Source organism: Cavia porcellus, unplaced genomic scaffold (assembly GCF_034190915.1).
Source record: "Cavia porcellus strain 051 isolate PalLab524CR breed Dunkin Hartley unplaced genomic scaffold, mCavPor4.1 scaffold_2, whole genome shotgun sequence".
Taxonomy (NCBI): Eukaryota; Metazoa; Chordata; class Mammalia; order Rodentia; family Caviidae; genus Cavia; species Cavia porcellus.
In genome coordinates this window covers 77,971,092-77,984,397 of record NW_026947485.1, presented here as the reverse complement: position 1 = coordinate 77,984,397, position 13,306 = coordinate 77,971,092, and the positions used below count along the sequence as shown (strand labels likewise).

At 54.0% G+C, this 13,306-nt stretch overlaps 1 protein-coding gene across 11 annotated transcripts in view; it reads left to right on the top strand.

Annotated features, from left to right (window-relative positions):
- Positions 1–13,306, top strand: part of Sh3pxd2a (SH3 and PX domains 2A) — a 197,209-nt gene that overhangs the window by 122,633 nt on the left and 61,270 nt on the right. The window lies entirely within an intron of this gene.

The following is a 13,306-nucleotide window of genomic DNA, read 5'->3' as shown; positions in this document are numbered from 1 at the left end:
CGTGGTGGGCAAAAGCCCATGACCTCCTGCACACGGAAGTTCAGAGAGCCCCAGGGCTTGCAGGCCTTCAGCCGTCATTCCTGGGAAGCAAGGGTGAGGAACCTTCTCTCTCCAAACCCTTGCCCTGGGTCTCAGAGGCTTAGTGCACAAGTGGACCCTGAGCTCCTAACCTTCCTCCACGTGATCCTATGCAAGGGTCTTAATCTTTGTACTGCAGTTTCCTCACTCTTCCAAATGAAAATAATAATTAAGGAGTCCCAACACATAGTCATGGCTGTGGAACTCTCAGTGGTGCATGGCGGTTGCTATTGTCATTCTCTGCAGCCGTGGAACCTAGTCCTGACTCAATTGCTACCATGCTCCCTTATGTGCAACCTTAGACAAATTTCTTTTCTACTCTGGGCTTCAATTTCTCCCTTTAAAAGCAAGCTCCTCAGCCCTTCCCCCAACTCTAGACTCCCTAGCTCAGCTTCAGAGGCAGAGCAGGCCCCACCCAGGCTGCCTCCCCTGGCAAGGCCTCCCCCAGGCCTGGAAGAGGAGGGAGGGGAAATTTAATTAACATTGGCATGCTTCTGATAATGGCCACCTTAGCTCCTGGTTAAAAGAGCCAGCTCTGGAGCCAGGGAGCACTTGAGTCTGGCTTTTTCGCTCTGTGGTCTCAGGCAGGTTTCTTACCCTCTCTGTCTCTGTTGCCTCTCCTGTAAATCAGGGATAATATACCTACCTTGTGAGGGTCAAATTTTTTTTCCTGATGGTTTATTTTATATTTGTCAACTTGAATGAATCATGGTGCCCAGATATTGGTCAAGCCTAATTCTGGATGTTCCTGTGAAGGTGTTTTTCAGATGAGGTTAACATTTATTTACTTACTTATTTTGGTTGTTCGAGATAGGATCTCAATAGGTAGTTTAGGCTGGCCTCAAGCTCAAAGCAATCCTCCTGCCTCAGCCTCCCAAGTACTGGGCTTACAGGTGTGTGTTACCATGGCTGGCAAGATTAATATTTAAATCAGTGGATGAGGAGTGCTGCCAGCAGCCTGCCTTTAGGCTCCTCTGCAGCTTCCCAGGGTGCTGGCTGCTGGCCTCCCCTGTCAGTTTGGATGTGCCAAGCCTCCATAATCATGTGAGCCAATGCCTAAAATAAATCTCCTTTCTCTCTATATATGCACATCATGTCAGTCATCCCTTCGAAGAGCCCTGACTAGTACATACTTCATCTGGTAATGATGAAGACTAGATCACTAATGCCCTGAGCCTAGACGCTGCTCCCACCTACAAGGTTCCCTTGAAGTACTAGCTATTGATGAGCATCTGCTGTGTGCTCCTTAAATATATGTCCCTGTCTCCTCACTTGCTGCTCAGAGCCACACTGCGTGGTGGATGGTGAGAATCCCATTTTACAAATGAAAACCGGGGCTGGGAGTGGGTGGCTGTGTGATTTCCCACAGTCCTGGACAAAGCACGGAATGAGGTGCGTGTTTAGGGCTCTGCCTGCCAGGTCACTCCAGCCAGGGACATTTGCACAGAGAAAACAGATGCTATTCCTGGCCTTCATCTATCACAGTTTAGTCTCCAAGCCTCAGCTCCTCCTTGGAGCACAGAGCCTCCAAGTCGCTGGGACTATGGGCTAGCACTACGCCAGCTCAAGCTTTGAACCACAGCTTTCTTCCTTAACAACAACCCTTCATCTTCTTCCTCCTCCTCCTTTTTCCGGATACTGGGGATTGAACTCAGGGCCTTCACACTGAACTACATCTCCAGCCCTTTTTATTTTGCGACAGGGTCTTGCTAAGTCTACTAAGTTGCCCAGGCTGTGCTTGAGCTTGTGATCCTCCTGTCTCAGCCTCCCAGCATGGAGGATTACAGATATGAGCCACCATACCTGACTTGAGGCTTAGAACTTTGGAAGCAAGGCTTGGGCAAGACCAACGCACTAGAGGAGAAGAGCTGTTAGGCATTTTCCAGCCTCACAGAAAAGGCAAGACTGCCGGCATTGAACCCAGGAACAGCATGGCCTAGCGTTTATCTTCAGTCCTTCCCTCCTTCCGGCCTCTTTCCCAGCATCTTACCTCCTCAACAACTGGGACCATCCACCTGTCCCTCAAGCCCGACATCTAGAAGTCATTCTTGCTGCAAACCTTCCAACTTGACCTCCAGCTCCATCCACTCTCCCAGCCCCACCATTACACCTATTAGCAGCTCCTTCCTCTCTCCAGGAAGACTCCAGCTTCCTGCCTGTTTCCAGGCTTCCTCCTCTCCGCCCATACCCCCACCCCACCCCCCCACCCCCCCACCCCCCACCCCCGCCCTGGTACCTGCCATTCTCCATACCACCACTAGAGGCACTCTTAAAGATCTACCAGCTTAAATTCCCCAGGGACTCCAGAACACACCCTTGTTCTGGCTTACAGAGTCCTGCGTGGCTTGGCCCTTACGAGCCTCCCTGACCTGTGCTGGATCCCTAACCTGCCCCGCCCATAACACATTCATTCCCATCTGGTACATTCTGCTCTGGTCTCACAGTCACCCTCTGTACCGTAGGCTGGTCAAGTTTGTTCCTCTGTGCAACCTTAAGGCCTTGCTGTTTCCTCTTTCAGAATGTTCTTCAGTCTGTCACTTGCCTAGCTCCTTAAAATTTCTGTTCCTCAGCTTCTCAGAGAATCCAGCAGAATCCTCTGCTGTCAGGCTGCCCTCCTGAGTTGTCCGATTTGGACTGTACATCACTGATTGCCCCCTGGTTACCGTATGCATTTCTGCTTACTGTTTGTCTCCTGCCTCAGAGAGAACAGACAGCTTGACTTGGAGTACAGTGAGCAGGTGGGCAGCTGCAAGAACGAGTGGCGCCTGTGTGACCCCGGTGCAGGACAGGACAGAGAGGTCACTCCACTCGAGTTGGGAGGATTATTTTGGTTTGCGGCCAGGAGCTAGAGACTTTGATACCCCCAGAGCAAGCACAGCCATGAGCAGGTCTAAGCATGGCTTGTGTGCAGACCGGACATTTGGACTGATCTCATGTGCCTGGTGTGCCAGGCCCTGGACACTGTGTGGAGGTTATAGGAGTGTCTCTCCCCCTGGAGGAGTCTGCAGTCTGCCTGAGCCGTGGTCTATATACACGAGATCATGCCCTTAGAGGGAGGTAACCAGAGTTACATGTTACATGTTACGTGACAGTACGATGGCTACTTGCAGCCAGGGAAGAGAACGGGGCAGAGTGAGTTGGTGGGGTGTGATGAAGCAGCCCAGACTGTGTGGGGCGGTGCAGGCCGGGCAGTGTTGAATGGGTAATGCTGATTGGATGGCGGGGCTCCTGAGTCACTGCATCCACATCTTGCCAGTCACATTCCCTGGCTCCTTCGCCAGGTTACTCAGTTACCTCACCCATTATGTTGTACCACCGGGGGTTCAGCTAGAGCAGTGGTGGTGAATCTATGGCACTCCTGCCCCAGTGTGCCCAGTGTCTGTGATCACTGACAGCCCTCAAAGGTTTGCCATCCCTGAGCCAGAGGAACAGCACCAGCAGGAGACAGAGTAAGAGAATTACTGAAAGGTACAGGCTTTCCCAACTGCAGGCAGTGCCAGGGAGGCTGGACCCTGAGGGACCATCAGTCCTGCCCTTGAGTCTTGTCAGCCGGCTGGCCCAGCCCCCCCCTACCCCCAGGGTGAGAGGGTCCTTTCCCTTACTTAAGGTCAACTGATGGCTGTAATCAAAGCTGCAGCAATCTCTTCCCCAGCAACACCTGGGTGAGTGGCCATGTGACTGCATAACTAGGAACTGTGCCCAGCCAGCTGGCCACATAATGCTGACCATGGCACTAGAAAGGTATCCAGAACTCAGTGAGGCAATGCCTGCAGAGGGTGGTACTTAACTGTGGATCCTCCTCCAAGGTGGGCGGTGCTCTGGGAGCCCCTCCAAATCCACGGGGGCCTCTCTCCCACCTGGTCCTCACAGCGCTCTGAGAAGCAGCCCGAGGAGCTCTGAGATTACCACTAGGTGGCGCAGGCAGCCACAGACCTTCGGGGATCTGTATGGCCCTGCAATTTGTGGACAGCTGAGGGCCAGGGGCTTCTTCCTGCCAGGGCACCGTGATGACTCCAGCTCGTTTAAATGCAAATTGCTCAATAGTGTTGCAAGTTTGTCCTCTTAGGCAAGCATTGATGTTCCTGTGAGGTTCTGTTTACTTTATCCTCCAAAAGCAGTGAGCTCAGCCTGCTTCCATCTCCATCTCTGAGGTCATTATCCCGTATTATTGGGTTGGCATTGATACAGGCCGATTCCAGGGTGGGGGAACCTTGTTGCTTGGTGTTGAGAGTTTAGGTTCGGGCATCAGGCAAACTAAGCAGGGTGTGCACCCCGTTTGGGAGCGAATCAGCTGTGTTATATTTCTGTTTATGGTGGATTGTGGAAGGAAGGGAGAAGTTGGCTTTACAGCAGACTCCAGAGTACAGAGATAGTTGAGGAACGTATATCTGTTCTGGGAGCTCCAAAAGAGACAGGACCTGCACATGGCCAGGGATGAGTGTTCTGCTGAGTTATGACACTCGAGCCAGAGTGCCTCCCTTCATGTCCCAGCCATGCCAGCTGTGTGGTGTTGACCAAGGCCTTAGCTTCCCGTTGTTTCAACTTCTTTGTAAAATGGAAGGTGCCAGCTCTTCATTGGGGGTTGGCGGGTTGAAGGAAAGTCGGCACTTGGGAGGTGACTGGTATAGAGGATGACCGGGTCAGTGGTATTTCCTGCAGCTGAGAGATGGCAGGGAGGTGCCCTGTCTCCCAGGATACAGAGTGCTGGCTCTGGCTCCTATCCCCTCCAGGATTGCCTCAGATAGTTGGTTGCTTTTCTTTCATTGCTGAGACAAAACTTAGCTCACAGTTTATGGAGATTTCAGTCCACCATCGACTGGCTCTACCATTCGTGGCAGCGAAAGATGCCAAAAGCAACAAGAGAAAGAAACCAGCTTCTTTGGCCCATACACAGCTGCTTGCCTTAGGGGGTGTAGCACTCACACCCTTAATCGCAGCACTGAACCATGAATCAGTCACAAGCTCTGGATTCAGCCACACCCCATGACCGGTGGGGGTACATACAGACACAGACTATGACAGACAGGAAATGGAGAACATCTCATTGCCAGGTGTGTGGGACCAGAAAAGAGAGGTTAAGGAATTTGCCCACGGTCGGCCAGCCAGGCAAATACAAAATCAGATCTGAGGTGTCAGAGCCGAACTCAGTTTCCTCTGCAGTCTGATCCCTTCAGTGTCAGGGCCAAGTGGATCTGCTGGTGTCCAGGGATGTGGCCATGGAGTCCTGGAGGACTGCCCCTGCCCCAGGACATCCCCAGAGGTTTCTAGGAGCCCATTGCTCACAGGGAATTCTTAATTGAGTGAAGAGTCCTTTTGCAGGAGTGACTAAATCTCCCCTCTCCCTTTTTATGCAGTTGGTTTTTAATAGTGTGTTTGCTTAAAGCAAGACCTGCTCACAAATGCTGCAGTTTGTCTGTCTGGAAAAGCTAGTCCTGCCCTTTAGGAATGAGGCCACCAGGAGAGGAGCTGTGGCCAGTCCTGTCCAGTGGGAGGCAGGGCAGCAGCTGGTCCAGCCCAAGAAATGGGGGGGGGTTTGAGGAGGGCTGCACAGGGCTATGAGGTCTGTCTCTCCAGGATGAGTGCCCCAACTGGGTACAGGGCAGAGCCTGCTGTTGGTCTGCTCAGGGTCTGCCCTGCTCCCCATGGCAGGGCCAGGTTTCCAGGAGGCTTTCACTTCTCTCAAACATAGGTTGGCTCCTGGTCCCATGGGGTGCCTGGCTCCAGAGTAGGCAGGAGGCCTGTGACCCCAGGGAGCTGGGCAGCCTGGAAAGGGCTGCTACAGATTGGAATGAGCTGCGGGGTGTGGGCAGGGTCCCCAGGTGAGAGGGACAGACATAAGCAAAGGACTGGCCCAGAATGAGTTCAGGAAGCTCGGGGAAAGAGAGGTGTCACCTGGAAGGAGAGGAGAAAAAGCTAGAGAAGGAGGGGCTGGGGATTTAGCTCAGCGGCATAAGCACCTGCCTTGCAAGCAGGAGGTCATGAGTTCGATCCCCGATACCAATAAAAATGAAAAAGACAAAAAAAAAAAAAAAGCTAGAGAAGGGGAGGTAGATGAGTCTAAAAAGGAAGCAGGGGAGACCCACAGCCAGACCTTCCCAGGCATTTCTTGTGCTTCTCTGTCCTACTCCACCCACCCATCCACAGCGAGAAGGGCTCAGACTACTTCAGAAACATGGCCAAAATCTTCCTGGTGCCCTCCACTGGCCTGTCCCCAGAGCAAGTGTGTCCTATAGAGGTATCTGCTTCTGGCTGTTGCAACTGGGGCTGGTGTTTTAAACAGTTTTTATATTCATGGCTCCAGGTCTCCAGCATGATATCACCCTTGCAGTTCAAAGCCATCTAATTGGAAATGAAAGAGGGTGGTTGGTTTGCCAGTTCTGGCCAGCCCATGTGTGGTCATGGCATTGAGAGAGGGCACGCAGCTCACGCACACTGAGGGGGCGGGGGGCACCTCCCACACCCTGGAAATCCAGGGAGGAGATCACTGGCTGGCAGCATCAGTGCTGTCTGCCCCTCTCCTCTATAACCCAGCTTCTCCTGCTGGGAGAGTGGGAAGTTTGGTTGGAAGGGAACAGGGTAGGTGAAGGCCTGGTGGCAGCTGCAGAATCCTGAGCCAGTTAGTGAAAATGCAGAGCCCAGGCCCTGCCCAGACCTCCCAGATCTGTCAGCATCTCTGGGGTGACACCCAGTCTTGTGCGTTCTTGAGAGCCACCCCGGCCCCAAGTCAGTTCTGCATTCCGGATATGGATGAAAGGTCACATCCAGGGCAGGCCAGAGGCCAGGGCAAAGAGTCCCCTTGTTGAATGTATCTGGATGGGGCTGCTCTTTGAAGATGCTTTCACTTGTCTCTTGACTTTGGGGGGTGCTGCAGAGGTGGGTACAGAGGACTTGTCCCCGAAATGCCAGCCCAGCATTTGGGACCCTGGGGAATGGCCATCTAAGGGGCCTTGTCACCTAGTCTTACCAGGGCGTCGTGGCAAGATTCCATCTCCCTTTTATCTCAGGTTCCCCAGGTTTGGTTTCTGGAGAGGAGGAGACCCTGGGGTGTGGCCCAGCAAGAAACCTCGTCCCCTCTGGGCCCTCAGCCAGGAGGCAGCGGGTCCCTCCCTCCAGCTTTCTGGTTTACAGACATGTGATAGCAGAGACCACACTTCCAGGAATGACAAAGTCAATGGAAAAACAAGGATGGAGCAAATGTGCATGACATTGTTTTAGCGCCTTTGCCGATCTAAATTTACTTTGTTTAGCAACAGAAATGTGGTGTTTGTCACTGGGTTGGCCCGTGGCCTTTTTTACAATTGGTCACTTTTGAAATGTGAAGGTCAAAGGTTTTTTTTTTCCCCCCCAAAATTTCAGGAAATCTTAGAGGCTTACAGGAAAAAAAGTATTTTTCTCTGATTCACTTTGCTTTGCCCCCAGGTCTTGTGGCTACAGGAGACCCCAACAGTGGGGGCAAAGATGGATTTAGTTCACCCCTGGCTGCTGCTTCTGGTTCGTAGGTGCAGGCCTTAGGAGCCCTCCTCTGGTCTTTGGGGCTGCTGACCCTGTTATCCACGTGTCTCCAGTTCAACCCTGGACCACTCTAGGCTCCTTGGGTGCTGGAACAGGGTTGGGGTGGTCCATAACCACTCCTGCAGGAAGGTGAGGTCGCTGTATGGTAGTGATGACAGGCCAATAGGCCAATGACTGACAGGCTAAACTGTCTGTGTGTTGGCAGCAGCCCCAGGGAGGCCTTGTCCATGTGCAGAGCCGTCAGGGGAGGACAGTCTCCCAGTGGCTCCTCATTCTTCATTTCCATCTGATCACAGAGTTCTGGTGAAGAGATCCCATCCCCACCTTCTTCCCTGACTTTGGCTGTGCCCTTTGTCATGGGCCTGGGCCCGGCGGACACCAGCAGCACGCCATCCTGCTGGGCAGGGAAGGTACCCTGAAGGCCAGATGATGGGCAGCAAGTTTGGGAATGGATGCTATACTGAAGCAGCTCTGGCCCTGGCTGCCTTATAGATTCGTCTGAGAGCATCCAAGTACTTCCTGGGTGCCAGGACGTGGGACTGACCCCAGAGACACCAAGAAGGATGAGAGGAGGTCTTCTTCCTCCTAGGACTCCTGGTGAGGTGGGGACAGAGGTCACCACCATGCTAATACAGAGTCACAGGACTGCAGGACGCACACAGAGGCCTCCGCAGCTGGTTCGGTTGGGACTGTGAGTGAGCCAAGAGGAGAGGGTGCATGGGACACCTGACCAGTCACAGCGCTCACTGCCCCCACAGGCTGAGTCTTCTGAACCGGGGACCTGGGCCCTCCCTGTACAGTGCCCACAGTGTGGCACTGTTTCCTTCGGCTCAGCAGGATCCTTCCACAGGGTGGAGAGAGCTTGCTCCAGGGCATCTCTCACCTCCTGCTTTGCAGGAGGACTCTGGCTTCCTGCAGCCCTCCGGGGGGCACTGGTCCTTGCCTGTGATTCCAGGACAGGGGTCACACTTTAGGTATCCGACTGTGACCTCCTTCAGGGAAGGAGTCTCCTTCTAGAGGGATCGACAGTGGTTTATGTGGGAACAGGACTGACAGGACAGATAGAGATGGCCCTTTCATGTCCCAGGGGAAGACTGATGGGGCCTGGAGGTGTGGCCTCACCCTCCAGGCTTGCCCATGTGCACAATAAACCTGAGTGTGGCCATCTGTGCACCAAGCACAGCCTCCCCTGGGCCCCACCCCACCCATGGTCTAGGCTCCGCATTTGGAGGAGCCTCTGAGTCACGGTGTGTGCTGAAGGGTTAAGTCTGTCCTCCCATGTCCTCCAGGCCCTCAGCTGCCACTTTCTGGGCATAGCTCAGTCACGTGAGAGCCAGATGTGGGGATTTCCCAAGCAGAGATGTGTGTGCGTTTGCACAGCTCTGTGTACGTGGCATCCCAGAGCTCAGGGGATTGGTCCAGGCCCATGCAGAGCAGGGAAGGGACAGGGCAGAAGGAGGCCCTGAGCTCCAGGCACTCACTGAGAGCGAGGCTGAGCCCTGCTCCTGCTGGAAGTCTGGGTAAATGCATTGTCCCTGCACAGACTCCCATTTCCTGTGACATCCACCTTGCCGTAAGACCCTACTGATTGTGAATGACATGAATTACTATTTTGAGACAAGGTCCTGCTGTTGCCCAGGCTGGCTTGAAACTCACTATGTAGCTCATCCTGGCCTTGAACTTGCCGTCATCCTACCTCAGCCTCCTGAGTGCTGGGATTATAAGGGTACCACCACCCCTGGCTCTGGTTGCAGATAATTTTTTTAATCTCTTTAAAATACATACTTTGAAGCAGATGTTTTAAGTGAAAAGCCTTTCTGGGGTACTCTGCCAGGTTTAAGGGTCTGCCCTTTCCAGCATGAGCTAGACCTTTGTGTGGCTCAGAAGGTAAAGGCTGAGCTAGACAGAGGGCAACCCCTCATTTCTCCGTGAAACCCACAGGGTGGAGAGCAGTGAGCCCTCAGCTCCCACCAGCCCCTGAGGATTAGTGTGGCACCTACCGAATTCTAGGTGTTGTGGCCGTGCCGACAGGGTTAAGGCCTTGAAGGAACTTTTAACGGGGAAGTCAACACATTTCCCATAAGCACCTACTGTGTGCCAGGGCTCCAGCCCTAGGCAGGCATTCTGGAGCAAGGTTAATACAGAGCAGAATGAGGGAGAGGGCGAGCCTTAGAACTGGAATCCTCAAGCCCAGTTCAGGAGCAAGCTCCCCTGCCCATCTCCTGCCACGCCCTGCTGCTTCTGTCCCCAGGTGCACTCCTCCCCTGCCCCAGTCGATGGCAGCTTCCAGCTAGATTGCTACACCCTCGAGAGCCAGCCCTAAATCCCCTGCTGGATCTGCGCAGCCTGGGGAAGAAGGATGTGCTGTAGCAGCAATGCCAGGCAGGTGGCTGCAGAGCCCAGCGGCCCCCTACCCCAAGCCGACAGGGCTTCTGAAGAGACAGGATTATCTGGGAAGGTGACTGTGCCCATCCCCGGTGCTACGAGATAAACAGGGAGTCGGGGTCTGCATCAGGGCCCCATTGTGTAGGGAGCCGAGGCACAGCTGGTGGTGGACTTGCAGGCGAGAGCCCACGCTGTGGCTCCTGTGGGACGTCTGTTCTCTGCACATGTGCTCAGCCTTGACACTGCTGCCCACCCACTTCCTCTCTTGAGGATCCTGAGCAGACCAGGTGAAAACGGGCCCTAGGCTGCTGACCTCAGCTCACCTTTGCTGGCCTGTCCTGCTCTTCTCTGTGAGCTCTCACGTATGGGCTGGGTCCTCTAGGAGAGCTGGTGGGCGGAGGCATGGGAGCAGTTTCCCAGTAAGTAGAGGACCACCAAGGCAGCCCACCCCGGGGAGGGCGGTGGCTTGGATCCTGGAACTCAGGATAGTTGAGTTTGTGTCTGCACACAGTTGCCCTCGGGGAGAGTGAGACCCTGGGAACTGAGGGGGCTGCCCTGACAGGCAGCAGCTGCTGGGAGCAGTGCCCAGTACCTTTTCATCTAGAGACCTGGCTCAGCCCCACCAGGCAGCCCCGCCTCTGCGCCCATGCCCACTGGCCATCCTGAACCTGCCCCATCCCCACCTGAGCTGGGAGAACCCTGACTGTGCCCTGACCGCACAGCTCAGCTGCTCGCCCAAGGGCTGGGTCGGGGTGCATTCCTACCCCGGGTGGGACTGCCCTGCTTGCACCCAGGCTTCTGGGAAAGCCCGCACTCTGGGGAAGGAGGCAGGCCCTTTCTTGCTGAGTGCAGAATGAGCAGGAATGTGGCCGCATGTTCAAAGAGCAGCAGTCAGGAACGAAGATGGTTTTGGCCAGAGGCTGGGGAGGATCCAGGACATGTGTTCCCCAAAGAACCTCACCTTCTCTGAGCCACCCTGCATTCCTGTCTGTAAAATGCAGAGTTGTGAGGACTAAGATAACACCAATAAAATGCACAGCACCACACCTCACAGGAAGGCTGGGTGGCAGCTGCCAGAATCCAGCCAAGTCCCCTCTGCCTCTGCTGTGTTGTCATAACCAAGTGTCCTCATCTCTGGTCCTGAGGACCCACAGTCCCACCTGCTGGGAAGCCAGAGATGTAGCAGAACCTGGAGGCAAACATCTAGGGCTTGCTTTTTGTCGCTCTCAAGATTCTCGTCATCAGCTCAGCCCTACTGAATGCCTTCTCAGCACAGCACCTGGTATTTATGTAGCTCTGGAGTCTGTGGCCCAGAACCCTCAGGCCTTGGGCATAACACCCTGCTCCGTAGCTTGCAGGACCCAGTGTGAAATGAAACCACAGAGCCTCTTGTCCATAAATTCTGAATGATTTCAGCCCCATGGCAAAGAGCATTGAAGCAGCCCAAGGCCCGTCTAAGCATGGGACTTGGTTAAGGCAGCTCTGCCTCCTGGCCAGAGTCGAGGGTAGGGCCCAATCTCTGAGCCATCCAGTGTCACCAGCACTCAGCCTCCCGGATGAGAGCACAGGCTGTCTCACCATGTACACACTCGGGGCAGCTGCCTGCTACAGCTCACTCGAGGACAAGCTTCCCCCAACCCCAGCTACCCGTGTGAGAAGCAGCTCACTGCTTAAAGCCTTTTTTCTTTTCTCAATTAACAGAATGTCTGAGGCTGAGTAATTTATAAAGAAAAGAGGTTTATTTATTTAGCAGCACCAAGGACCAAGCCCAGGGTCTCATGCATGTTAGGTAAGGGCTCCTACTTGAGCCACATTCCCAGGCCTTGCTAACATTTTATTAATCCTCCTACCTCAGCCTTCTGACAGCTGGGCTGGGGTTACAGGTGTGTGCCATCATGCTTGGTGAGAGGTTCACGGTTCTGAAGGCTCAGTCCAAGATGAGGCAGCCTCCTGTGGGGAAGTATGGGACAAGTGAGCCTGTGGGGTAGGGAGAAAGCACTGAACCCCAAGAGTAGCTAATCCAGTCCTTGGAGAAGGACCTTCCCCACTTCCTTCAGGTGAAGGCCTCACCTCCCAGCACCACCCAGAGGTAATCGAAAGAGCGCAGCACACCACAGCGTAGGTGTGACACCATGCCTCTGCTGTTTTCTCCCTGTCTTGCCCTGTGAGTTCCAGAGGGCTTTTCCCAGTGATGCTCACTTCACTTCTGCTGTCAGCCAGGAGGCATGGCTGTAACAGGGACATGGGTACCAGGGAAAGGGACCCTGCCCCAGGGCCCCTATATCCCCACAATCTGACTTTTTTCCACCAGAGCTATCTGTCACCTGGTCCCCTTCCTGTCCCCCTGATTCCTTCATGGCAGTAGGTATCTCCATCCCCATTTTGTGGGAGGAGAGAGGGAGCACCAGAACCAGCTGTCTGTCGCTCTTGCCCAGTCTCTACCGTGGAGCCCATGAGGTCTTCCATCCACATCGAACCTATGCAGGTGGTGGTGTTCCCCGGCAGAGCTGTCTCTGTCTCTGGATCCACTTCAGCCATTGTGCGCTTGTATGATGGAGACTATCCAGTCTGCCAGGGAAGTCTAGAACACTGAACAGCTGCTCAGAGGTGTGAGCTCCGGGGCCCGAGGAGTTAAGCCACTGGTCCGAGCTCACACAGCCATTTACCAGCAAGACCATGGGCACAGATTCCAGGTCTGTCATCCCTGTTCTGCAGGGGCCTTGGTTCTTGTCATTAGAGGGGAGGGAGGAAAAGTCCAGTGGGAGGGCAGGAAGCTGTTCTTACCCACACCTGCCTTGTGCCTACCTGGAAGTCTTTCCTCAGCACCGGGCTCAGTTCCCCAGACTAGCACAGATTCTCCAGACGCAAGGTCTTGTGAGAGCCTGTGATCTCAAGACCAGCTCTGTTTGTCCCTCTGCCATGAGGCAGTCAGCTTCCAGAAGCCTCACTACACCACCAGAGCCCCACCATGGGATTTACTTTGAGGCCGGAAGGGCCCAACTCCCCAGTTCTCCATGTGAGTCAGCGTGTAGTTGGAAGGTAGCTTGCTAGGCAAAGGAGAGCATGGAATGCTTTAAGTAGTGACAGCAAAGTTTCCTTGCCTAAAATCTGCATCCCTGCAAGACATGGATACTGTACTGGCCATGTGGCCTTGGGCAAGTTTCTTGTATTTTATTTTTTAATTTTTTTTTTTTTTTTTTTTGTCTTTTTGAGACAGTGTCTTGCTGTGCACTTTAGGTTAAACTCACTGCATAGCCCAGGTTGGCCTCAAACCTGCAGCAATAGTCTCAGCCTCTGAAGCACTGGGATTACAGGTGTGCACCACCGTGCC